Source organism: Plutella xylostella, chromosome 14 (assembly GCF_932276165.1).
Source record: "Plutella xylostella chromosome 14, ilPluXylo3.1, whole genome shotgun sequence".
Classification (NCBI taxonomy): domain Eukaryota; kingdom Metazoa; phylum Arthropoda; class Insecta; order Lepidoptera; family Plutellidae; genus Plutella; species Plutella xylostella.
Genome location: NC_063994.1, coordinates 3,926,086 through 3,953,383, shown reverse-complemented (window position 1 = coordinate 3,953,383; position 27,298 = coordinate 3,926,086). Strand labels below are relative to the sequence as shown.

The 27,298-nt window shown below is 38.0% G+C and overlaps 1 protein-coding gene across 1 annotated transcript in view; it reads right to left on the bottom strand.

Moving 5' to 3' along the window:
* Positions 1 to 2,838: 2,838 nt before the first annotated feature.
* LOC119694321 (telomere length and silencing protein 1 homolog) overlaps positions 2,839 to 27,298 on the bottom strand; it is a 32,746-nt gene continuing 8,286 nt past the window's right edge. Inside the window, exon 3 of the transcript XR_007266980.1 lies at positions 2,839 to 3,682. The gene's annotated coding sequence lies outside the window, so the exon portion shown is untranslated. The remainder of the gene's footprint in view (positions 3,683 to 27,298) is intronic.

Below are 27,298 nucleotides of genomic sequence, written 5' to 3'. Positions count from 1 at the left end.
TCATCGACCTTAAGGAATACTTAACCAAGGATGTTAAGGGACCTGAGCAATGGCGAAAGGCTCAGTTCCTCCTGAAGGCGCCACTGGACTGCGGTTCGCCACAGTGGGACTAGCTCCAGGCCCTGTAGCACGAGACGCTATTAAGACGCGACTAAAGTTCACCGTCGTGCTCGCTCTATAGGCTGCGCGATGTGAGTGAGCGCGATGCAAAACTCTTGTCACGTCTTAAATGCGCCCGTACTAGCCCTTCAGGCTTTCATACAACGCGTGAAACCGCTCTTCGGAGTCGACTTTCTACAGCGAAGCTATAATTTTTTTAACAATGTTAGTGCTAATATGTTTATAATATAATTTTTTTTATTTAAACGATGAATAAAAACATTTGAGTTTAACTTTAACAGTGTGTTAATGCCATCAAATTGCATGCGTTGATTGCCTTTTGGATTAGGTACATTACTACAGGCCCTGGTCTTTCTACATTACGCCAAATTCTCACCGAGCGCGATAAGGGCGTTACAAAATGTGTTTCTCATTCACTGGAAATTAAAAATGGAAGCGAAAACACAGAAAGCGCAAAACGATGTACATTTGCCAGATAATTGGATTTTAGCACTACTGCATCCGATGAAGATACCTCATGCTGGATTGGTGTAGGAGCTTGATATCGATGAGACGCAAGTCTATGACGCTGGAGGTGGACCGAGTACCATTTCAAACCAATCAAGAATCAGAAATAGTGCAGATATAAGCAGTATGCACGAGAAAATAACCAACTCGTGCTGTATTTATGTAAAAACAAGGCTTTTAACGAAGGACAAGCTATGACTTCTATGTATATAACACACTTTTGTTGGATAAATTAAATAAATTCATTCGATTATGGTATATAAATGGAGTCTTACCATCTTCACTTAAAAATGATTCAAACGTGATTCCTTTTTACACCCCTTGTAAAGGACATCCTATCAACTCTTCTTTATGGAACTGGACGTGCCCAAGGGGGAACTGGTATACTTCGCGCAGAAAGCGCAACACGAGGCGCAGTTGTCCGACAGTTGGATTTCAGCGCTACTGTATCCGATGAAGACGTATCTAACGGTGGACTGGTGGAAGAGTCAAATATCGGTGAGAGGCAAATCTAAGACGTTGGAGGTGAATCGAGTGCCGTTTCAAACCAACCACGACTGTGGAATAATGCAAGACATAAAGAATTTGCACGACAAAATAACGAACTTGTGCTTTACCTTTGTCAAAACAAAGCTTTTAATGAGGGAGAAGCAACGAGACTATTATGCAGCACACCTCAAGGGATTGCAATACAATTTAATAGAAACTTTGGAGAAAGACTTAAAACTGCAATATCAATATCCCAGACATTGGTATTTCAGGAATCAAGTAGCCAAAGACTGTGTAGAGCAAAACGGTGGCAACTGGAACAAGACCCATTTGCCAACGACTACGGCGTCGTCAGTGACGGAGTAGACGACCTTGAGAGACTATTTATAGACAATAACATAAACCAGTATACGTTCGCCGCGGACACGTTCAACCACTTTTGGAGAAAGTGTAATAAAAAGAACAATCTATTCTTCTACGGACCGCCGAGTACGGAGAAAATGATGATTATGGAGAGTTTGGTTGACATGCACTTTAATTACACGAGACTGACGGGCCTAACGCCGACGTCACCGTTCAACTTCTCGAGTCTGGTACACACGAACGCGTGCTTCATGGACGAATGCAAGTTGACGGACAATCAATTCGAACAGTGGAAACTGTTGGCTGCAGGACAACCCATGTCGACGGACGTCAAATATAAGAACAGACACGACATCACGAACTGCGTACTGTACACGGCAAGTAATTATCCGATTACGGCGTACTTGACGACAGCTGACACTCAGGAGGCTGTGAGGACGAGAACGATCCAGTACAACTTCCACAAGAATACGCATTACTTCAAATGGGAAGAATTTTGGAAACAATTCAATAAACAATTACACAACGTCGAGACGGGAGAAGAATATAAAACCAGTATGAGCGAGAGCGCGGGTGAAGGCTCTCAACAACAGCAAACCGGTTACACGCTACCTGGATACAAATACTTGGGGCCGGGAAACGAGTTAGACTTGGGTGAGCCGACAAACGAGTTAGATAAGATCGCGCAAGAACGCGACACAGTTGCAATACCTATACCATCTTCTTCTTCTGACTCCCATAACCAACCCCAGGATAGAAATAGTGGCACCAGTTACAAGGTGCCTTATCCCTTGGTTTGGGACTAGCTCAATCTGATTTGTCCGTAGTTATATAGGTATTTATTTATTTATTATTCTTACGATCTGCACGGGAAGAGATGCAGCTGGCTAATTATATGCTTTTCTTTCACTCCCAGACAAATATGGGAGACATTTACATTACAATCCTAAATATTAAATATCTTAGAAATAGTTAAGTTTCGGATAATGCATTATAGGGTTTAAAATAACCCTGTATATACCACCTACACAATGTGTAAACTCATAGTACGCCAAACCGCTCGGGCGGTGACTCGGAGTCACGAAGGTTGTCAATAAATAAATAAATAGGTACGGATAAATTAGAGACAAATTACTTTATTAATTAATCACGAAATAAAACTATGTAGGTATTCATTTATGAATATTGAAATAAAGCTAAAACAAATATTTTAACATAGGTAATATTTTATTTTATTTCAGGTGCCGGTTTCGACGAAATTTACTGTTCAACATGGTTTGCGTTTGAAAAAATGAAATTTTCGCTAGACAAATTTAGTCCGCGTCCGACACAAGATACATTGGTAAGTATAGATAAAAAAATGCCTTAAATTTTATGCATAACTATTTTGCCAAGGTACTTGGCCTACGGTGGAAAAATATTCCGCAAATTCATTGCGTATTTGCTCAGTACTAAGAGCTGATCTTCGTGGAACGTTCTGTAATGGAAAATATGAAGCAAGTGGGTCTTCTTCATTTATTCTTCGCCAGGAACCCAACGTCACAGTCCCACGATCATCTTGATCAAAAGTTCCCCTGGGTGTATAAATACATCTGGATAGCTTGGATTTTCTTAAAAAGTTGTGTAAATATACACAGGTCATTATTATTGTTGTAGCTCGTTCTGGTTCAAGAAGCATTGGTTTTCGTAGAACTCTGAATACGGATGATAGAATTCCAAAGGCGTTTTCCACAACTCTGCGAGCTCTACTTAATCTGTAGTTAAATAGTCTTTTTACTGATCTGGACTCTTGATGTCCTGAATAAGGTTTCATAATATGCTTTTGCATAGGGAATGCATCTTCGGCCACTAAGACAAAAGGCATTTCCATCTGACGATACGGAAGAGCGACATCTGGTGGCAATCCTAATTCATTTCCTTGCAGTTTCTCGTAGAATTTTGTGTTTCTAAAAACACCACCATCTGAAATCCTCCCTTGGGTTCCAACATTCACATATATAAAACAGTAGTTTGCATCTACGAGTACTATTCCCATTAATACAATACTGTAATCAGACTTGTAATTGTAGTAGTCACTGCCTCCATGTATGGGATTTTGTAACACGCAATGTTTGCCATCGAGTGCCCCGATACAATGAGGGAAATTCCAGTTTTGGTCAAACATATCTGCAATTTTTTTCCAATCTTCACTGTTTGATGGCATCTGCAACAAAAAACATTAATTTATGCTCACATAGGTATTTTATTAGTTTTAATGAAAATGTTGTTAATAGATTATTTTATCTTTATTTCAGAATGATTCCAATGAAACCCAGGAAAATAATATGAGCCGTGATTCAGATGATCCTGCACCTAGTACAAATAAAATATTTAAATCACCAAATAAATTACAACGACGAAAAAGTAATACGTTTGATCAACGAGCAGAAGAAGCCTATAATAATATGCAGGAGGCTCTTAAAAGACGACGTGAGAGGGACCAAAGTACTACATTTGGAGAACATGTTTCTAACAAACATAGATCATACAGTTCGCGTACAAAGTGTGTCGTCGAACATTTAATTAGTAATATTCTTTTTGACGCAGATATAGGCAAATATGAAAATTATCCATTTATTACACCGACTTCTAATTATTTGCAAGAGCCATATTACATAAGTCAATCTCCAGCTCGTTCAGATTCAACAACACCGACATCGCCTTTTCCATTTGAGCAGCAGCCATCAAGAACTCCAACACCAACGATGACATCTTCTCCCGTTCATCAGCCGCCATCAAGAACTCCAACACCAACGTTGCCATCTATTTCATCGACATCAACTTTGACGTCTCCCTATCAGTATCAGATTTCAAGAACTCCAATACGGAATTTGCCAACTAATCAGTCAATTTCAAGTACTGCATTGCCGAATTCCCAAGGTCAAGGACCACAACTGCTTAAATACTTGAAACAAAGTAGTTCTGGAAGCTGTGGTTCTCGATCTGGACCAAAAAAAGTTACTGTGCTTCGCTCAGTAATTGTCAAAAGATCAAAGAATAATCTTCAAAATATACCACCCAATGAACAACACCTATTACCGGAAGAGAAATATAATATATCATCCGAAGAACAAAACGATAATGATATTTCTCAAGAAGGAAACACTGATCATGTAGTTTCATTTATTAATAATTTCATTCCTGAATAAATGTACCTAATATTAAAACATCATTTAACTTTTATAATTATAAGAATTTCATATCTTAGAGCCATGTCATTAGAGTTAATGTTAAGGTTGATTTATATAATAAATGGAAATGGATGATAACTAGAATACTTAATTTGTTTTAATAACTTATGAACACTTACTTGGATATAATTTTTCAGGGCTTTTGTGATAGCTTCACATACTTCTGGAACTATTAAAGATATCGCTTGTTTCGAAATGTTGAAAAGGTATGCAAGGCTTGTATACGAGTCCCCAGTGGCCAAAAATCGTAATGTGACAGCTAACCTCTCCTTTCCTGGAATCGCGTCACGATAATTTGTATTTTGTTTTGATATTTCCGGTCCAATACTATTTAACAACCATTCAAAATCTTGTGTAGACATTCTGCTAAAGTTGTCAAATAAACGATATTCGTTTTCTACTTGTAAATCTGCAATCATTTTACTTCCACTATACACAGTCCTTTTCTATCAATCTAAATAATATCTTATCCAAGAATCAGTATGGTTTCCGAAAAGGTCTCTCTACCGAAGATGCTGTTGTGTCGCTAACAGACTTTATAGTTAAGAAAGTAGATGACCGTTTTAAGTGCCTTGGCATATTTTTGGACCTGTCCAAAGCATTTGACACCGTCTCTGTCCCACTTCTAATCAAGAAGCTTGAAAAATCTGGAGTCCGAGGTATTGTGTTAGATCTCTTGGTCGACTATCTTTCTGACAGGACACAATTTGTCAAAATTAACTCTCACAGTAGCGAGCTTCTCCAGTTGAACTATGGGGTACCACAGGGTAGCATTTTGGGACCAACCCTCTTCCTCTTGTACGTAAATGAGCTCTGCAATTTAACCGCCCAAAACACTCGTATCTTCTCATATGCGGATGACACGGCGATTATAGCCTATGGTGATACCTGGGAAGAAGCCATATCAAATGCTGAGAATGTTCTCTCTGTTGCCATGAGTTGGCTGTCTAATAACCTTCTAACCCTTAACATAGAAAAAACTAAATATCTGACTTTTGCAATACGATCTTGTGACCATCCTCCAATAGTAACTATCCAAGCACATTCATGTTCCAAGGCGTTGAATAAATGTTCCTGCTTTGCTTTGAGTAGAGTAAGTTCAATAAAATATCTAGGAATCCTTTTAGATAATTGCCTTAATTGGTATAAACATCTTGATTATTTGACATCTAGAACAAGGAAGCTGATTTTTATTTTTAAAAAAATCAGAAACTCTGCAGACTATGAAACGTTAAGAATAGTCTACACAGCGCTCTGTGAATCTATTTTAACGTATTGCATCCCGGCCTGGGGAGGTTCATGTAAGACAACCTTTATTAATTTAGAACGATCACAGAGAGCAGTGCTTAAAGTAATGTTCCGAAAGCCTTACAGGTATCCCACAAAACTTTTATATAGTGAACTTTCTTTCCTAACCGTAAGAAAACTATATTTATTACGATCTACACTTCGCAGACATACTTCAATTCCTGCTCAAGTTGATACGATTTCCCGTAGAAGACCAAAACCTCTCTTTCCTGACATAGCTACGCGTACTAGATTTGCTGAAAGACAATTTTATTGCCAAAGTGCCAGGATCTATAATTTTATAAACAATTCCCTAAACCTCATATCCTGTACTTTGCATGAATGTAAAAATAAAATTAAATCATGGCTCCTTCCTATGAACTATGATGAGATTGAATCCATACTTTCTTAAAGTATAATTTCTTGTACATATATATTACAATTTCCCCAACCCGCAGACACATTCACATACACACACACACACACACACACACACACACACACACACACACACACACACACACACACACACACACACACACACTCACTCTCACACACACACACACACACTTAGTCATGTATTACTTGTACCCTACAGCTATTGTACCTACTCTTAATTATTGCTTAACCTTGTTTGTCATAACTTTCTTGCATAACTTTTGATATACTTTTAGGTTGTATCTTTGTTAGCACGGTGAGTGACCGCTGATCCTCATTGTACAGGTTTTTACCTAGTTTGGGAATCAGGGGACACGATTTAAGCATATTCTGTACAGCCTATACTTATTTTATGAACCTTTGTAAGATTGTTCCTTTTCTTATGTTTTTGGCTTTGAAATAAATAAATTTATTATTATAAATTTATTATTATTATTTCTTGAAATATGTGGTTGTCCACCATCTTCGCTTACGTTTATTTCTTCTTGTTCTTGCTAACTCGTTTTGGTATATAAAACTAGCAATTATAATGATGTCGTCGTCGTCCATGATTAAATTGCGAATGAAAGAGAAAAGATCCGGAATCCAGTGCCAACGAACGTTCGTTGGAGCACTAATTGTATTTGGACGTATTAACGAACTCCAACGAACATGCGGAGCCAACGCTAGCGAACGATAAATATCCTTCGTTGGCCTTCGTTGGCCCGGTGTGTACGCAGCTGTAGAGAATGATTTTATTGCTAAGGCGAAGGGCATAAATAAATCTGTAACTAAGACGTTTCAGCTAAATGACTATAAAAGATGTCTATTTAATCAAACGCGAAAAATCGATTGTATGTTAAGATTTAAAAAGATTAATTCAATAAAACATGTTACATTTACACAAAAATGCTCCAAAATTTCACTGTCTCATAATGATACGAATTGAAAATTATTTGAAAACTCAACTGATACTGTTGCCTGGGGGCATTATAAGATGCCTGCAAAACAGCGTTGCTGATGGTTCCCTGCGGCGCTCCGCTCCCTATATGGGGAGTTTTTCATCGACCTTAAGGAATACTTAACCAAGGATGTTAAGGGACCTGAGCAATGGCGAAAGGCTCAGTTCCTCCTGAAGGCGCCACTGGACTGCGGTTCGCCACAGTGGGACTAGCTCCAGGCCCTGTAGCACGAGACGCTATTAAGACGCGACTAAAGTTCACGGTCGTGCTCGCTCTATAGGCTGCGCGATGTGAGTGAGCGCGATGCAAAACTCTTGTCACGTCTTAAATGCGCCCGTACTAGCCCTTCAGGCTTTCATACAACGCGTGAAACCGCTCTTCGGAGTCGACTTTCTACAGCGAAGCTATAATTTTTTTAACAATGTTAGTGCTAATATGTTTATAATATAACTTTTTTATTTAAACGATGAATAAAAACATTTGAGTTTAACTTTAACAGTGTGTAAATGCCATCAAATTGCATGCGTTGATTGCCTTTTGGATTAGGTACTATGGGAAAAAAAAGTCGGTTGCCTGTTTCAAATCAAAATCCTTTGCAAGCCCAAATTGCTTTATCCCCGCCTCCTGTCTTTTCTAGCCAATGACAGGCAATGTTTTTTTTTTTAAATTTCTTCTTCTTTTGTTTTATTTATTACTTTCGGACTTTCGACCTTTTGGGCAATCCTTGGTCATTCTGTCTTTTTATCATTAGTTTGTATTTCGTATTCAATTGACGTAACTTGGTGCAGTGATTAAGACGTGACACACCTTTTTGTGAAAAAATGAGTTTGGATATCGGAACCAGGAACCGAATGGTCCTTCTGCATGAAGAGGGACTGAATATTGCCGAAATTGCTAGAGAAACAGGATTATCGGTAAGCATTACTTTTTGAATTTCAAATATGTCTTTATACAATATGATAAAATAAACTTGTTGTTTGTATGACATAATTTATTTTTGTAATAAAACTTTTTTTTTATATAGGTATAGGTTGTTGCCAATGTGGTATCCTAAATCTTTAATTTTTTTTTCATAGAGAAAAACGGTGCGTTTATGGGTGCGACGCTTTGAAAACGAAGGTCATGTGGACATTCGCCAGCGGTCGGGGCGGCCGCAGATCATAACCGAAGAACGGCTGCGGCGCATGCAGGAAGTGTACGCGGTGCAGCCCTTCACACCAACCCGAGCATTTGCGGCGGAGTATGACTGCACGACTGCGACAATACGCAATGCACTGCATCGTGGAGGAGTGCACCACCGCAAGCCGGCCAAAAAAATAGCTCTGTCCGATAATCATAAGGCGGAGCGCGTTCGTTTCGCTCGAGCTTACCGAGATTTTAATTTTTCACACACCATATTTTCCGACGAAAAATCTTTTAAGTCTAGTCAGATAGGTCGTCGGCATTTATGGCGTGTGGACAATACACGGTACGAACCACGAAATGTGCTACCAAACCAAGAGTCAGGTAGGATAGTGGTTAACACGTGGGCCTGGATGAGCGCTGCTGGTCCCGGTGAACTGGTTTACATCCCAGGCCGGAGTACGGGGCAAACATATTTAGAGTTGCTGCAGGAGGTCATGTTACCGACTGTGCGAAATGTGTATCCGGAGCAAGACGTGCCTGAAATTTCCTTTATTCAAGATAATTGTCCCATACACACATCTCGCAAAGTCCGTAACTGGATCACGCAGCAGCCAGGCTTGCGGGCTATACCTTGGCCGGCTCGTTCACCGGACTTGAACCCCATAGAAAATCTGTGGGGTATGATGATCCAGGAATGGGACAATAGAAGAGAGAGGACCACAGCAGCACTGGTCTCTCATGTTAACGAGGTTTGGGAGTCATTTCGTGGATCGGCACTGTGTGAAAATCTGGTAAGGTCGATGCGAAGAAGGTGCGACGCAGTTATTGATGCGGACGGAGAAATGACTAAATATTAATGTTATATTTTGTTAGTATTAAGCATATTTTAGATTCTAATTTTAGATATGTATTTGTTTTTTTTTAACATAATTGTATTGGTTTATTGTGCTTGTTTTCTTGTTTTTTAAGTTTCTTTCGTTTAGTAAATAAAATTATGGATTTTACGTTTTTGTTTTATTGGTGCCATCATAACTGATATTCCGTTAAGTATTTATTAGTGTTGAGAACCGAGTATGTCTATTACTTAACAACGTCCAGATGTTGACGAGGACAAACACCTTTTTTAAACAATCAAAACAACGGTTCAAATTATTATTGCACATCTTTATGGTAGTTTAAGTTCATCGGCCTCAAAATATTACAAATTTTGGAACTTAAGTAAGGAACCATGAGAAATAAAGAAAAGAGATAGACCGTTAATCTGAAGTGCTAGTTTTTTTTCTTTACTAATCCTCATACTAAATAAGCCAAGTAATATATAAATTTTCTTAAGGGTCCATATGCCAAACATTGTTATGCGAACTTAGAATATCTAACTTAACTAGAATAACTAATTAACTCGATAGCTCTGCGGAACCCCAAAAACGGTTAGACGTTGCCATACGACTACATAACCCTACGGATCAATAGTATTAATGTTTACAAACATATTTGACATTTCGGCAGATTGTTTATTAGGCGGCTTTAAGATGAAACAATAAGTTAACCAAGTTGTTATTGTAACAATTGCCTAGTGTTTGTTTATTTCAAGTGTTTCGTATTACCAACGTCACAGTGGACTGAAGTTGATTAAAATAATCTTCAGATTGAACCCAGCCACCATGGGATCCTGGTCAGTACTCTTGTTAAACTTTCTTTATGGTTTTTATATCTTACTGTGGTTATTTACATCTTTCTAATTGCAATGTTTCTACTTCCAGTATTTCTAATTTACGTCGACCACCGCCGGCACCAGCGGCAGCGGCAGCGCAGGAGTTATGCACGGGCCCACACCCTTGCAGAACCTGCGCACAAAGGCTGGCGCCGCCGCCGACCACGCCGCCGTATTCACGGGATACAAACAAAGGTAAGGGTGACATATGAATATGACTCTTTTAAGATGGTATTCCTCCATCGAGAAACTGCTGTTTGAATTAACATAGATCATTATGGTAAAATTTACTATCTTATTTTACAGCGCAACGATGGAGGAGGCCAGCGTCCCCTTCTCCGCCGCCGTTGCGCCGGCGCAGACGATCACACAAGAAAAAAAAAGTAAGCAAATAATAATATTTATGCTATGCTGAAGGTCCCGGGTTCGATTCCCGGCTGGGGCAGGTATTTGTTTAAAGACAGATATTTGTACTCGGGTCTTGATGATGGCCGTGTATGAGATGTCCCCACATATTTATTATTTATTTAGTTTCTATGGAGGATCAAAAAAGTCACACACCCCTTTCAGCTTAGTATTACTTTTGCAACACCCTGTAATATATTCATTTTTTTCTACAGCGCGAGCGTCCCTATCGCCTCCGCCGTCATCTGTTTCATCAGTGACCATTGAATATGGGCCTGATGGTCCAACGCTGACTGACAGCGAAGCAGGCGAAGGGCCATCAGGTTGGACTCCGCCAGCTTCACCGGCGACTTCCTTATAAAATTCCAACCGAAGTTCGTTTTTTTTTTCTAAAGCTGAACCAAATTATAAAATAAAAGAATCATAATTTTGTAAGTAATGTGTATCTGTCTATCTGTAGCTAATGATTTGTTATTCGACAGCACAGGGATGGTGTCGGCGGGCGTCTCCTCCGACGCCGACGCCGCCATCGACGCCGGTCACAGTCATAGAGGTCCCGCAGGAGCCCTACACGCCGCCACCGACTCCTGTGAATGCGGACGATGTTTGCAGGGGGCCCCACCCCTGCAACACTTGGGGGACTATTAATTATTATTTTTGATTTTTTTATTTTTGATTTTAATAGTATATTTTTATTAAACTCGACTTTGTTTTATTTACTTACCAATGTTCGCTATTCTTTGTGACCCTTTATGCTCACTCGAATACAACCTCTGTGGATATCACATTAAAGTGTAGATTCTTTTATAAGCTTGGACAGTTGGGCTTACAGGGTTATGAATACAGTTGAAGACTTGAGTGTTAAAGAAGTCGTAAACTATAGGTTTTTTGGTTAGCTCTTAAAGCACTTGTTTCTGAAGTATGAGAAATTTATGTGAATTTCTTATCATTAGATTACATTTGAGTTTTGGAATTCTAGAGAGTGTGAAATTGGGTTAAGTTCAAACTTCATTATATTGTGAACTTTCATAGAGTATACACATTCTAATAACAAACACACATCATGATTTTCGCTGATATAGACCGAATTCTGCTACGCTATGATTTTATCGAAATTGTGGATCGTGATTTAATATGGCCTTGGCAGGTCACTCATTTCGTTTTAAGAGACTTCTGCCCGAATTGCCACATGTGGCTGAATAACAGTGCATTAATGCCCAGCCATTTTATAGTGGACATGGTGTTCGGGGTAAACGTTGAACATTTTATTGATACTGTTTTGTTTTGGTGCGGTGGCTGTACAGCACTAAGATATGAACACTATCCCCCCGACGAATGCGAGCTTTGCAACGGTAAGTTTTTGAATTAATATACCTATTTCTATTATATTTCATAATGTGTTTTGATACAGGGAGTATAAAACATAAGAGACCAGCAGTGGGAAACAATTAATCCATTGAAATCGTGCCATATGTTAATAGAGATGGTCGTATATCGAAATCATTTTTTCCACCTCGAAAGCCCTTTCGGATCATTATTGTAATCAAATAATTAATAAACCATGAAATTTTCTCAACATCTGTATACCAGCAAAAGTTAACACAACACAAAAATTCTTTAAAAAATTCAGGCCGTTATTAGTTTGATTCGTGTAAAAACGTATGCATTTACTGTTATCAGGTTGACTGTAGTAACGTGTCGGTGGGCCGCCCGGTGGCTGCTATGCACAGCCGTGTCAATACAGGTATGATATCAGGTTTTTTATTTGAATCGATACTTCTTATTTCCTTGTGAATTGACAACATTTCAAATAAAATGCTCACCGATTTTATTTTATTATCGACGAGATATCACAAATTTAGATGACCCGTATTTTTTTATTTCTTAATATTTCTATCCTAACTAATATTATAAATGCGAAAGTAACTGTGTCTGTCTGTCTGTCTGTCTGTTACTCTTTCACGCCAAAACTACTGAACGGATTTGAATGAAATTTGGTATACATACGATCTAGACCCTGGGAAAGAACATAGGCTACTTTTTATCCCGGAATTCCCACGGGAAAACTTTTTAAGGCGAAGCGAAGCGCGCGGGAACAGCTAGTGTTTTAATATATTTTTTTAATTTCAAAGTTCAAAATATTTTTAATATGAGTGACGTCACGTCGAGGCTTGGGATAAAAATATTTTCGTTGCCTGCCTAACCTAAAAAAATAAAGTTGGATGACATTAACTTGACATGAACAAGGACCAATCAACTTCAACTTCAACTTTATTTTGTGGCAAGAACCAATCACGAACTTTCGTCATTGACAAGGACACATAAAAGTGACAGACATTTGAGTGATGTTTGTCATTGTCAAAGTGACATAACATGTTTTTTTGTTGTTCATGTTTTAGAAGTAAAAGCGCGTTTAATTATTATGCCACATCGTGATAACACGAATGATAATTTAGATTTTTATGTTTTTCTCTGAAATAAATCAATAGAAAAATCGGAAACATTTTTTTTTGTGAATATTAGAGCCATATCTCTAAATGGTTTTCAAATTTCAACTGTATAAAATTTTGAAATGTTGTCAATTGTAATTGATTGTTGACCATAACATTAGGGCACATATATAGTGACGGAGCGCTGCGCAGAGCATTTTTCAGTGTCAAACTATTATCGACATTGTCATCATTTAAATAGTGTCGCAAATCAATTAACAATCATTAATTCCTTGGAACATCTCTGCAGCTCTAGGCACTCTGTCATTATGTGCCTTGGTTCTGTTATGACTTATGATTTATTTTAGTGACACAATCATAGCATCATATTACAATATAACACCAATACAATAGAATATGAATTTAATTTATCTTTTTACTTCCAGGACAATCTCGTCACCGGCGGCAGTGGTGCGGCGTCACACGGACAGTCAACCGTTTTATTACATAGATAGATAGATAGATACAATATTCTTTATTATATAATTTTTATGTCAGATTTAAATATAGATTATTGGTTATTATTAATAATTTCATTCTTTTTTGACTTTTTTGACTACAAAAAAAATGTTTTAATCCCAAATTCCATAATCTCCAATAAACATTATTTTAGGTAATATTTAAAGTTCTCTTTTAATAAGCTATCGTAAATTCATAATTGATAATTTTATTGTTAAGGCGCTAAAATATATCGTACTACTTATGGCCAGCTTTCTAAAGTTTTGTTACAAGATAAACGAGTAAATGTCTTAAAATCGTAGACCGTGTTGTTCTATGTTTGCACATCTGGTAACAATAAAGCCAGTACCGTTCGGTCAGCTTGCACCCCATTGGTCAAGGGCGAGCTATTAATGGCTGATGCCTGCAAAGGAAAATGATCCTTACGGGGGTCCCGACTTTATTTTAGTTTGGCTTTAGACCTAAATGGTGTGTGCTGGATTGGTGTAGGAGCTTGATATCGATGAGACGCAAGTCTATGACGCTGGAGGTGGACCGAGTACCATTTCAAACCAATCAAGAATCAGAAATAGTGCAGATATAAGCAGTATGCACGAGAAAATAACCAACTCGTGCTGTATTTATGTAAAAACAAGGCTTTTAACGAAGGACAAGCTATGACTTCTATGTATATAACACACTTTTGTTGGATAAATTAAATAAATACATTCGATTATGGTATATAAATGGGGTCTTACCATTTTCACAAATGATTCAAACGTGATTCCTTTTTACACCCCTTGTAAAGGACATCCTATCAACTCTTCTTTATTAAATAATACCGATGAGATAGATAGAGTACATATCATGCCGGCATATTGTAACATTTGTACAAGATCGGAGACTAGCACATCAATTTCATTAGGTAGCTACTAATAGTTAAATATCTGGATAGGACAATGCAAATATTCTGCATAAATTATGCTTCAAATGTCTATGTATTTCAACTAAGTTGTTTTTTATTCACAGATTAACTGGAAATGGAAGAAAAAGAAAATGGGATGATGTTATCACCCCTTCAACGTCGGCCGCTGCTACGAACAACAAGCCCCTCCCAGGCAGCCCTCCAGGCAACCCCTCTAGAAGAAGATACCCCTCCAGGCAACAAAATTAAATGTGATGCGTGTCAAGTTCACATCGGGAAGACGTACTTTTCAGTGTTGGTTTCCTTTCCTTGGAGTGTTGGAATTATTTTGGATGAAAACGATGGTTCAGAATCTGATGGAGATATTAATACTGTGTCAAGAAGCAATGAACAAAAAAGATTTGGAAATGAAGAGATTATTTATGAAAGTGACTTCATATTGGAAGACAATATTGAAATCAATAGTGCACAAACAGAAAGAGAAAAAGTTAGAGAGCGTATCATGGGATACATTCAGGCAAATCCTCTTCGATTCAGGATTGTACATGACATTATCGCAATTAATGATGGGAGAAGCTGCGATGCAAGTATTTCAGACGTTATTACGTATTATTACGCAATCTATTTCGAAAGTGATGAACGGAGTGCAATACACTTTGAAATCGCCGGGCGAAACTGGACACAATGTGATGAAATTAGAAGTATATCCATACGCAAAAATAAGCAACTTAGACAGGAAACATTGGTGGAAACACGCCACATCGAAGATGATTTTCATGACGAGTTCACCTGTGGATCCACTGGAGATGGCAGTGAACAAAGTAGTTCACATGGTGACCAAGCAGGTCACAAGTATACCAAACGTTGTAAAGGATCAAAAGGAGATCAGCTCCTGGAATTCTTTTGGCGATTTCCAACGTCGCCAATAAATAATATTTTTAACAATACTAATTGGTTCAGTTCAAAGTGGAAATACTTACCGTTAAATCATACGCACATAAAGGCTGTACAGAGATTGTTTCAAAGACAATTGTGTGACATGACTTTTTATGATTTCGTTTAGAACTAACTAAAATTCACAAAGTTTTAAAATACAAAGTGACAGGTTCAAAAAAAATATTGATTTGAATACTTCAATGAGAACTTCAGCCGTAACCGTAAATGATTTAGAAAAAGATTTTTTCAAATTAATGAATAATGCCATATTTGGTAATAAACTCTAATCTGCCAATTTATCTCGGCTCTTGCTTTCTGGATATTTCCAAAACACTGATGTACAAGTTTCACTACTCATATATGAAAAACAAATTTAACGATAGGTTAAAATTGATGTACACTGATACTGATAGTTAAATATATCACATTCAAACCGAAAATTGATACCTCTGATTATTCAATCGATATTCGTCATAATTTTCCATTATATACAAATGTGTTTTCTGTATTATCTACACTCTGAACTGCAACAATAAAGCTATATCTAAATTATGCGTTTTCACTTATTCCGTAAATTGTATTGGTGTAATTTTCCACCTCCCGCTGGCGCCCCCGCTTCCTATGAACCTCCCCCTTCTATTCATTATATGGTCACTACGTTCGGTAAAGTGGTGCCAGTTATTGATCTTGCCAATTTATTTAACGATATTAAGACGTAGGTAATTCTCCTGTGCGACAAAAGTGCGTTTATTTATAATTATACATTCCACACGTAAGGGACGTGATTCATGTGATTAAATGTCACCCAGTTCCTGTCACGCCACGTCGGGAAGAAGACTGCAACATAGAATATCCCGTTTCATATCGCAACAAGAGCTTCAATCAGAAATAGTGCAGATATAAGGAGTATGCACGAGAAAATAACCAACTAGTGCTGTATTAATGCAAAAGCAAGTCTTTTAACGAAGGAGAAGCTAGGAGACTTCTATGCAACACACCTGACGGGATTGCAATGGAATTTCATAGAAACTTTGGATAGCGACTTAAGACACCAATGTCAGTTTTCCAGACACTGGTATTTCAAGAAAGCAATGGCAACCGGCCAACGACTTCGGGACGGTCTAAGAAAATGTCTGAAGGCTGCAGGGCGTAAGAACAACGATCACGACCTTTTCGGCGTACTGTCCGGCAACGATGACGTGGCAGTAGCGTCAGTATATCACCACTCCACTAACTCGTCGATGACCACAAAGGTTGCTGATGGTTCCCTGCGGCGCTCCGGTCCCTATATGGGGAGTTTTTCATCGACCTTAAGGAATACTTAACCAAGGATGTTAAGGGACCTGAGCAATGGCGAAAGGCTCAGTTCCTCCTGAAGGCGCCACTGGACTGCGGTTCGCCACAGTGGGACTAGCTCCAGGCCCTGTAGCACGAGACGCTATTAAGACGCGACTAAAGTTCACCGTCGTGCTCGCTCTATAGGCTGCGCGATGTGAGTGAGCGCGATGCAAAACTCTTGTCACGTCTTAAATGCGCCCGTACTAGCCCTTCAGGCCTTCATGCAACGCGTGAAACCGCTCTTCGGAGTCGACTTTCTACAGCGAAGCTATAATTTTTTTAACAATGTTAGTGCTAATATATTTATAACATAACTTTTTTATTTAAACGATGAATAAAAACATTTGAGTTTAACTTTAACAGTGTGTAAATAATAATAATAATAATAATAAATGCCATCAAATTGCATGCGTTGATTGCCTTTTGGAGTAGGTACATTACTACTGGCCCTGGTCTTTCTACATTACGCCAAATTCTCACCGAGCGCGATAAGGGCGTTACAAAATGTGTTTCTCATTCACTGGAAATTAAAAATGGGAGCGAAAACACAGGAAGCGCAAAACGATGTACATTTGCCAGATAATTGGATTTTAGCACTACTGCATCCGATGAAGATACCTCATGCTGGATTGGTGTAGGAGCTTGATATCGATGAGACGCAAGTCTATGACGCTGGAGGTGGACCGAGTACCATTTCAAACCAATCAAGAATCAGAAATAGTGTAGATATAAGCAGTATGTACGAGAAAATAACCAACTCGTGCTGTATTTATGTAAAAACAAGGCTTTTAACGAAGGACAAGCTACGACTTCTATGCAATACACTTTTGTTGGATAAATTAAATAAATACATTCGATTATATATATAAATGGGGTCTTACCATCTTCACTTAAAAATGATTCAAACGTGATTCCTTTTTACATCCCTTGTAAAGGACATCCTATCAACTCTTCTTTATTAATTATAATACCGATGAGATAGATAGAGTACATATCATGCAGGCATATTGTAACATTTGTACAAGATCGGAGACTAGCACATCAATTTCATTAGGTAGCTACTAATAGTTAAATATCTGGATAGGACAATGCAAATATTCTGCATAAATTATGCTTCAAATGTCTATGTATTTCAACTAAGTTGTTTTTTATTCACAGATTAACTGGAAATGGAAGAAAAAGAAAATGGGATGATGTTATCACCCCTTCAACGTCGGCCGCTGCTACGAACAACAAGCCCTCCCGGGCAGCCCTCCAGGCAACCCCTCTAGAAGAAGATACCCCTCCCCTCCAGGCAACAAAATTAAATGTGATGCGTGTCAAGTTCACATCGGGAAGACGTACTTTTCAGTGTTGGTTTCCTTTCCTTGGAGTGTTGGAATTATTTTGGATGAAAACGATGGTTCAGAATCTGATGGAGGTATTAATACTGTGTCAAGAAGCAATGAACAAAAAAGATTTGGAAATGAAGGGATTATTTATGAAAGTGACTTCATATTGGAAGACAATATTGAAATCAATAGTGCACAAACAGAAAGAGAAAAAGTTAGAGAGCGTATCAAGGGATACATTCAGGCAAATCCTCTTCGATTCAGGATTGTACATTACATTATCGCAATTAACGATGGGAGAAGCTGCGATGCAAGTATTTCAGACGTTATTAAAAAAGTGCTTTCAAAGGAACAATCTTCTGGGTCAGTAATCACGGAAACAACCACTGCCACATTGTCCACGATTGCTCATACATCGGATCAACGTGCAGATGTCAACGAATTAAAGAAATCAGAGAATTGTGTGGAAGACCGAGACTTAATCGCAGAGTTCTTCGGAGTTCACAATTTTCAGCAGAGCACTGGCTCAATCTCGCAATCTATTTCGAAAGTGATGAACGGAGTGCAATACACTTTGAAATCGCCGGGCGAAACTGGACACAATGTGATGAAATTAGAAGTATATCCATACGCAAAAATAAGCAACTTAGAAAGGAAACATTGGTGGAAACACGCCACATCGAAGATGATTTTCATGACGAGTTCACCTGTGGATCCACTGGAGATGGCAGTGAACAAAGTAGTTCACATGGTGACCAAGCAGGTCACAAGTATACCAAACGTTGTAAAGGATCAAAAGGAGATCAGCTCCTGGAATTCTTTTGGCGATTTCCAACGTCGCCAATAAATAATATTTTTAACAATACTAATTGGTTCAGTTCAAAGTGGAAATACTTACCGTTAAATCATACGCACATAAAGGCTGTACAGAGATTGTTTCAAAGACAATTGTGTGACATGACTTTTTATGATTTCGTTTAGAACTAACTAAAATTCACAGAGTTTTAAAATACAAACAAAGTGACTGATTCAAAAAAAATATTGATTTGAATACTTCAATGAGAACTTCAGGCGTAACCGTAACTGATTTAGAAAAAGATTTTTTCAAATTAATGAATAATGCCATATTTGGTAATAAACTCTAATCTGCCAATTTATCTCGGCTCTTGCATTCTGGATATTTCCAAAACACTGATGTACAAGTTTCACTACTCATATATAAAAAACAAATTTAACGATAGGTTAAAATTGATGTACACTGATACTGATAGTTTAATATATCACATTCAAACCGAAAATTTACACAGCGACATAAAGTCAAATTTAAAAGACTATTTTGATACCTCTGATTATTCAATCGATATTCGTCATAATTTTCCACTTGTTAACAAAAAAATATAGGATTTTTAAAGATGAAAATAATGTAAATATTTTCAGAGAATTTGTAGGTTTACGTTCAAAAATGTACGCAATCGAGGTAGAGAATGATTTTATTGCTAAGGCGAAGGGCATAAATAAATCTGTAACTAAGACGTTTCAGCTAAATGACTATAAAATATGTCTATTTAATCAAACGCGAAAAATCGATTGTATGTTAAGATTTAAAAGTATTAAATCAATAAAACATGTTACATTTACACAAAAATGATCCAAAATTTCACTGTCTCATAATGATACGAATTGAAAATTATTTGAAAACTCAACTGATACGAGTACTGTTGCCTGGGGGCATTATAAGATGCCTGCAGAACAGCGTTGCTGATGGTTCCCTGCGGCGCTTCGCTCCCTATATGGGGAGTTTTCATCGACTTTAAGGAATACTTAACCAAGGATGTTAAGGGACCTGAGCAATGGCGAAAGGCTCAGTTCCTCCTGAAGGCGCCACTGGACTGCGGTTCGCCACAGTGGGACTAGCTCCAGGCCCTGTAGCACGAGACGCTATTAAGACGCGACTAAAGTTCACCGTCGTGCTCGCTCTATAGGCTGCGCGATGTGAGTGAGCGCGATGCAAAACTCTTGTCACGTCTTAAATGCGCCCGTACTAGCCCTTCAGGCTTTCATACAACGCGTGAAACCGCTCTTCGGAGTCGACTTTCTACAGCGAAGCTATAATTTTTTTAACAATGTTAGTGCTAATATGTTTATAATATAACTTTTTTATTTAAACGATGAATAAAAACATTTGAGTTTAACTTTAACAGTGTGTAAATGCCATCAAATTGCATGCGTTGATTGCCTTTTGGATTAGGTACATTACTACCGGCCCTGGTCTTTCTACATTACGCCAAATTCTCACCGAGCGCGATAAGGGCGTTACAAAAAGTGTTTCTCATTCACTGGAAATTAAAAATGGGAGCGAAAACACAGAAAGCGCAAAACGATGTACATTTGCCAGATAATTGGATTTTAGCACTACTGCATCCGATGAAGATACCTCATGCTGGATTGGTGTAGGAGCTTGATATCGATGAGACGCAAGTCTATGACGCTGGAGGTGGACCGAGTACCATTTCAAACCAATCAAGAATCAGAAATAGTGCAGATATAAGCAGTATGCACGAGAGAATAACCAGTGGTAACTGGTGGTAACAGGACCACACACAGATCCAAAAACTGAACCTTGTCTTTAACGGCAGTGATAGTGTGCAGGCATTCGTGCAGCGACTGGAGGAGCTTTGCCTTTCTCGAGGTATCTCTGAGGAGACGTTATTTAATTCCGTCGCAAATTTTTTTTGCGGTGACGCCTTGTTTTGGTTTCGGGGTGTCAAGTAGGAAGTCTCGAGTTGGAAAGAAGTTAAGGCTCGTTTGTATGAGGAGTTCCTGCCAAGTAACGCTGTAGGCAGCTGGAGTACGCCAAATACCGAGCAGACTCTTTTGCGGAGCCGCCCCGAGTTTCTGCGAATTCGGTAGCGCCGGACTTAGCCTATCAGGCTAGGAACCGACTTTCGGTTAACGCCGTGGACACCGAGGTGGACTTATTTTGCGTTCGTTGCAGGGTTCTTGGACATGGCCTTTGGCAATGTAGTGCACCACCCACCCAATTGTGTTACTCTTGTGGATTAAAGGGTGCCACCTTGAACACGTGTCCACGGTGTGGTCCGTCAGTCGCTGAGCCTCCGAAACCACAACAGAAACCAGATTCTGCTGGACCAACCGTTACTGGGGTAAGCGTGAACAACGAGCAGCCTGGAACCAAATCCTCCGGCAGTAGTAGTCGTCATCGTCGCCGTCGCCGCCGCCGCCGTCGCCGCCGCTGTGAAGAGGCAGGTGATGGAGACGCGGACATTGGCTTGCGACCTTATTTAGATGTCGCGATTTACCACCATCGTTGCAGAGGGTTGTTGGATTCGGGTTCTACAGTTTCGGTCATTGGCGGAAAGGCAGCTCAATCCCTCTCCAGTTGTGGTACGTTGTATCCAGCTGAGGAGAAATCCATTATCACGGCTAATGGATCACATTCTCCGGTTTCTGGTTTTAAGATTTTACCGGTGACTGTAGAGGATGTTACGGCTTTCGTGAAATTTTATGTCGTTCCTGATATTTCTTCAGAATTGCTGTTAGGTATAGATTTCTGGCGTGCTTTTAATATTGCACCTGATGTTCTGAACCTACTCAATAAAAGAGGAGTCTCAAAAAGCAGGGAACCGTATGCAAGTGAGGTTAGACATTTGAACTCATGCAACGAGTTGAGTGCTTCGAAGTGTATACCGGCTGATAACGCTACTGCCAGTTTGGTAGTTCGTGGTCGTCGCTCACAGAATTGCCAACTCAGTAGGGTTCGTCGAAGCATGGATTCAAAGTCGTACTTGACTGCTAGTTTGACTCCGAATTACGAGAGGTATACAGTAGTTCAACAAGTGTCTGGATTTGTCTACATTCTTGAAGATAGCAATGGGAATCAGAGCAGTATCTGTTGAAACCTTTAATGGTCTATGCAAAATTATCCATTTATTGGATAAAATACCAAATGCGTATTCGACGTAGCGTCGCGCTCTTGTGAGACGATAATTGATTTTCTTTTTTATTGAGTCAAGTTGATGCCCATCCCCATTCTTTGCCGTAGGCTCCAACATCAATAAAAACAAAATTATAGTTTGTGTCTACCACATACATTAATACTATTGAGAAATAGTGCTTGTAGTTGAAAAACATTGATACACTTTCTTCTGGCTTGATGATTCTAATATGTTTTCCGTCAATGGCTCCCAAGCAATGAGGAAAATTTGCATTCGTCTCGAAATTTTTTGCTATTGTTAACCATTCGTCTTCCGATGGTATACTTCTTGTACAATACAGCTGATAGTTTATATACCCATTTTGAAACTGTAATGTAGATCACTAAATGTGTTCCCTGCAGTCGGTAACAATTTGTTATCTTTTAGGCAAAGATATCATAAAAAAATGGAACAATGCAAGAGATAACTGGATGAAATATCACAAAAAAGTTAAGGAATGTAAATCCGGCTCTGGTGCAAAAAGTCTACGAAAATATAAATTCTACGATCAAATGCTCTTTTTGTGTAAAATCGTGACTCGCCGAACAACGTAAGCAAGTATTACATCAGAAAAAAACATCACACAATCTCACAACAAAGAAACTGACTCACAAACCAATAATGACCCTACCGCACCAGCCAATACTACCGATTTAACAAAAACAAGCAAGAAGAGAAAGACAGACTGTAGTGATGTTGATCGACAAATGCTTACTTTAATTAAATAAGTTGAAGTTGAAGACAAGAGTAACATTGTGTTTTTTCAAAGGTGATGACGATTATGTTGAATTCCAATATGAAGTCATTAAAGTTATGAGAAATTTAACTCGGGAGAAATCAAGCGTCCACGCAGCAGCAAAATTACAATTACAATATTAATCGAGACTACACTACGGCTACACCCGACTACAGGATACACGAATATCAACCAACACAACCCATTCCATCGACATCCAGGATGCCCTATGAATATCAGCCAACACAACTCATTCCATCCACATCCAGGATGCCTCAAGAACTCATGCAGCAAGATGATTCCCAATCTTCAATTATTACTGAATTAAGTTCAATCACATCGCCTGATCACGATTTCGAAATTCTAAAACTCCTTCATTTATTTTTTGAGTATAATAAAACAATTACTACCTACTAAATTTTGTTTTAATTAAAACAGGTAATCAATCCCCTTTTCTATAATTTGAAATTGAACATCTCTTTAACATACCTTATCGTAACGGCTAATCTCTCTGCCGGGGAAATAGATTTACGCATGTCAGTATCCTTATCCTCGTGTCTTATTTTATCATATATGGCTGTTAATAATATAGTTGAAAGGTTATAATTTTCAGAAGAACCTAACTATGTGGCACCTGGGGTATCTGAAAGCAGGGCCAAGAAAATAAATTTAAAAAAAGTAAGTTGAAATTCCTATTTACATCAATAATTTGGTTTTTGTAGGCCATGGGCCTATGATGTTTTGTTCCAGAAATATCAGTGTCCAACCGGCCATTCTGGACAGCAATGCTCTAATGAAAAAAAGGCAAATGGAGATGATGAAAGAGGAGAACCAACTAAAAAAAACTTTGTTAAAATTGAAAATTTAAAAAATTCTATTGGAGTTAAGTTTACTGGGAGGGAAGAGAACATAGTGTAGTGTGAGTTATATACATCTTAATAACACCAAACTGTACAGATTAAATCTAAGAATATATTATAGTTATATAAAAACTATATTTTTTTAAATAATTAAGTATGTTTCAGGAACGAAGAAGCTAATTGTATTCTCTGTCTCAACTCTCAAGTGGAACCTTTGAGAAAGTCATGATATGAGTGATTATTCGAATTTATATTTAAAAACCGATATGTTGTTGTTAGCCGACATATTTGAAAATTATAGGAATGTTTGTTCTAAGACGTATGGATTAAACCCAGCACATTATTTTACTGCACCGGGATTAAGTTGGGACGCTATGTTAAAGTAAACACAAATTGAATTGCAGCTTTTGACTGATTTTGATAAAATATCTTTTATCAAAAAAGAAAAAAGGTATACGGGGTGGTATTTCCCTATGTAGCAATAGATATGCGAAAGCGAATAATATTTTCATGAATGACTATGACAGCCGAGTACCACCTTCGTTTTTGATTTATCTTGACGCTAACAATTTGTATGGGTGGGCTATATGTCACAATATCTTCCGACAGGTGAATTCGAATGGGTAGAAGAAAAAGTCAATTATAATATTTCTGATAATTCTGAATATGGTTATATATTAGAAGTTGACTTGATAAATCCTCATCATTTACACGATTCTCACTCCGATTTACCTTTCTTTTCTGAAACAATTTGCATGCCAAATAGCAACGAAAAAAAAATTGTACCAAATTTAAAAAACCAAATAAAATATATCATTCACTATAGAAATCTTAAACCATGTATTGAAAACGGTTTAGAACTAAAATTCACAGAGTTTTAAAATTCAAACCAAGTGACTGGTTAAAAATATATATTGATTTGAATACTTCAATGAGAACTTCAGCCGTAACTGATTTTGAAAAAGATTTTTTCAAATTAATGAATAATGCCATATTTGGTAAAACAATGGAAAACATAGAAAAACGTGTGAATGTTCACTTAGACTACGCAATGGGAAAATTCAAGGTGCACAAAGTTCAATTGCCCGACCAGAAATTCACAGTACATCATATAACTTTTTTATTTAAACGATGAATAAAAACATTTGAGTTTAACTTTAACAGTGTGTAAATGCCATCAAATTGCATGCGTTGATTGCCTTTTGGATTAGGTACATTACTACCGGCCCTGGTCTTTCTACATTACGCCAAATTCTCACCGAGCGCGATAAGGGCGTTACAAAAAGTGTTTCTCATTCACTGGAAATTAAAAATGGGAGCGAAAACACAGAAAGCGCAAAACGATGTACATTTGCCAGATAATTGGATTTTAGCACTACTGCATCCGATGAAGATACCTCATGCTGGATTGGTGTAGGAGCTTGATATCGATGAGACGCAAGTCTATGACGCTGGAGGTGGACCGAGTACCATTTCAAACCAATCAAGAATCAGAAATAGTGCAGATATAAGCAGTATGCACGAGAAAATAACCAACTCGTGCTGTATTTATGTAAAAACAAGGCTTTTAACGAAGGACAAGCTACGACTTCTATGCAACACACTTTTGTTGGATAAATTAAATAAATACATTCGATTATGGTATATAAATGGGGTCTTACCATCTCCACTTAAAAATGATTCAAACGTGATTCCTTTTTACACCCCTTGTAAAGGACATCCTATCAACTCTTCTTTATTAAATAATACCGATGAGATAGATAGAGTACATATCATGCAGGCATATTGTAACATTTGTACAAGATTAGAGACTAGCACATCAATTTCATTAGGTAGCTACTAATAGTTAAATATCTGGATAGGACAATGCAAATATTCTGCATAAATTATGCTTCAAATGTCTATGTATTTCAACTAAGTTGTTTTTTATTCACAGATTAACTGGAAATGGAAGAAAAAGAAAATGGGATGATGTTATCACCCCTTCAACGTCGGCCGCTGCTACGAACAACAAGCCCTCCCGGGCAGCACTCCAGGCAACCCCTCTAGAAGAAGATACCCCTCCAGGCAACAAAATTAAATGTTCACATCGGGAAGAGGTACTTTTCAGTGTTGGTTTCCTTTCCTTGGAGTGTTGGAATTATTTTGGATGAAAACGATGGTTCAGAATCTGAATTCCTTTCCTTGGAGTGTTGGAATTATTTTGGATGAAAACGATGGTTCAGAATCTGATGGAGATATTAATACTGTGTCAAGAAGCAATGAACAAAAAAGATTTGGAAATGAAGAGATTATTTATGAAAGTGACTTCATATTGGACGACAATATTGAAATCAATAGTGCACAAACAGAAAGAGAAAAAGTTAGAGAGCGTATCATGGGATACATTCAGGCAAGTCCTCTTCGATTCAGGATTGTACATGACATTATCGCAATTAATGATGGGAGAAGCTGCGATGCAAGTATTTCAGACGTTATTAAAAAAAGTGCTTTCAAAGGAACAAACTTCTGGGTCAGTAATCACGGAAACAACCACTACCACATTGTCCACGATTGCTCATACATCGGATCAACGTGCAGATGTCAACGAATTAAAGAAATCAGAGAATTGTGTGGAAGACCGAGACTTAATCGCAGAGTTCTTCGGAGTTCACAATTTTCAGCAGAGCACTGGCTCAATCTCGCAATCTATTTCGAAAGTGATGAACGGAGTGCAATACACTTTGAAATCGCCGGGCGAAACTGGACACAATGTGATGAAATTAGAAGTATATCCATACGCAAAAATAAGCAACTTAGAAAGGAAACATTGGTGGAAACACGCCACATCGAAGATGATTTTCATGACGAGTTCACCTGTGGATCCACTGGAGATGGCAGTGAACAAAGTAGTTCACATGGTGACCAAGCAGGTCACAAGTATACCAAACGTTGTAAAGGATCAAAAGGAGATCAGCTCCTGGAATTCTTTTGGCGATTTCCAACGTCGCCAATAAATAATATTTTTAACAATACTAATTTGTTCAGTTCAAAGTGGAAATACTTACCGTTAAATCATACGCACATAAAGGCTGTACAGAGATTGTTTCAAAGACAATTGTGTGACATGACTTTTTATGATTTCGTTTAGAACTAACTAAAATTCACAGAGTTTTAAAATACAAACAAAGTGACTGATTCAAAAAAAAATATTGATTTGAATACTTCAATGAGAACTTCAGGCGTAACCGTAACTGATTTAGAAAAAGATTTTTTCAAATTAATGAATAATGCCATATTTGGTAATAATCTCTGATCTGCCAATTTATCTCGGCTCTTGCATTCTGGATATTTCCAAAACACTGATGTACAAGTTTCACTACTCATATATAAAAAACAAATTTAACGATAGGTTAAAATTGATGTACACTGATACTGATAGTTTAATATATCACATTCAAACCGAAAATTTACACAGCGACATAAAGTCAAATTTAAAAGACTATTTTGATACCTCTATTCAATCGATATTCGTCATAATTTTCCACTTGTTAACAAAAAAAGATAGGATTTTTAAAGATGAAAATAATGTAAATATTTTCAGAGAATTTGTAGGTTTACGTTCAAAAATGTACGCAATCGAGGTAGAGAATGA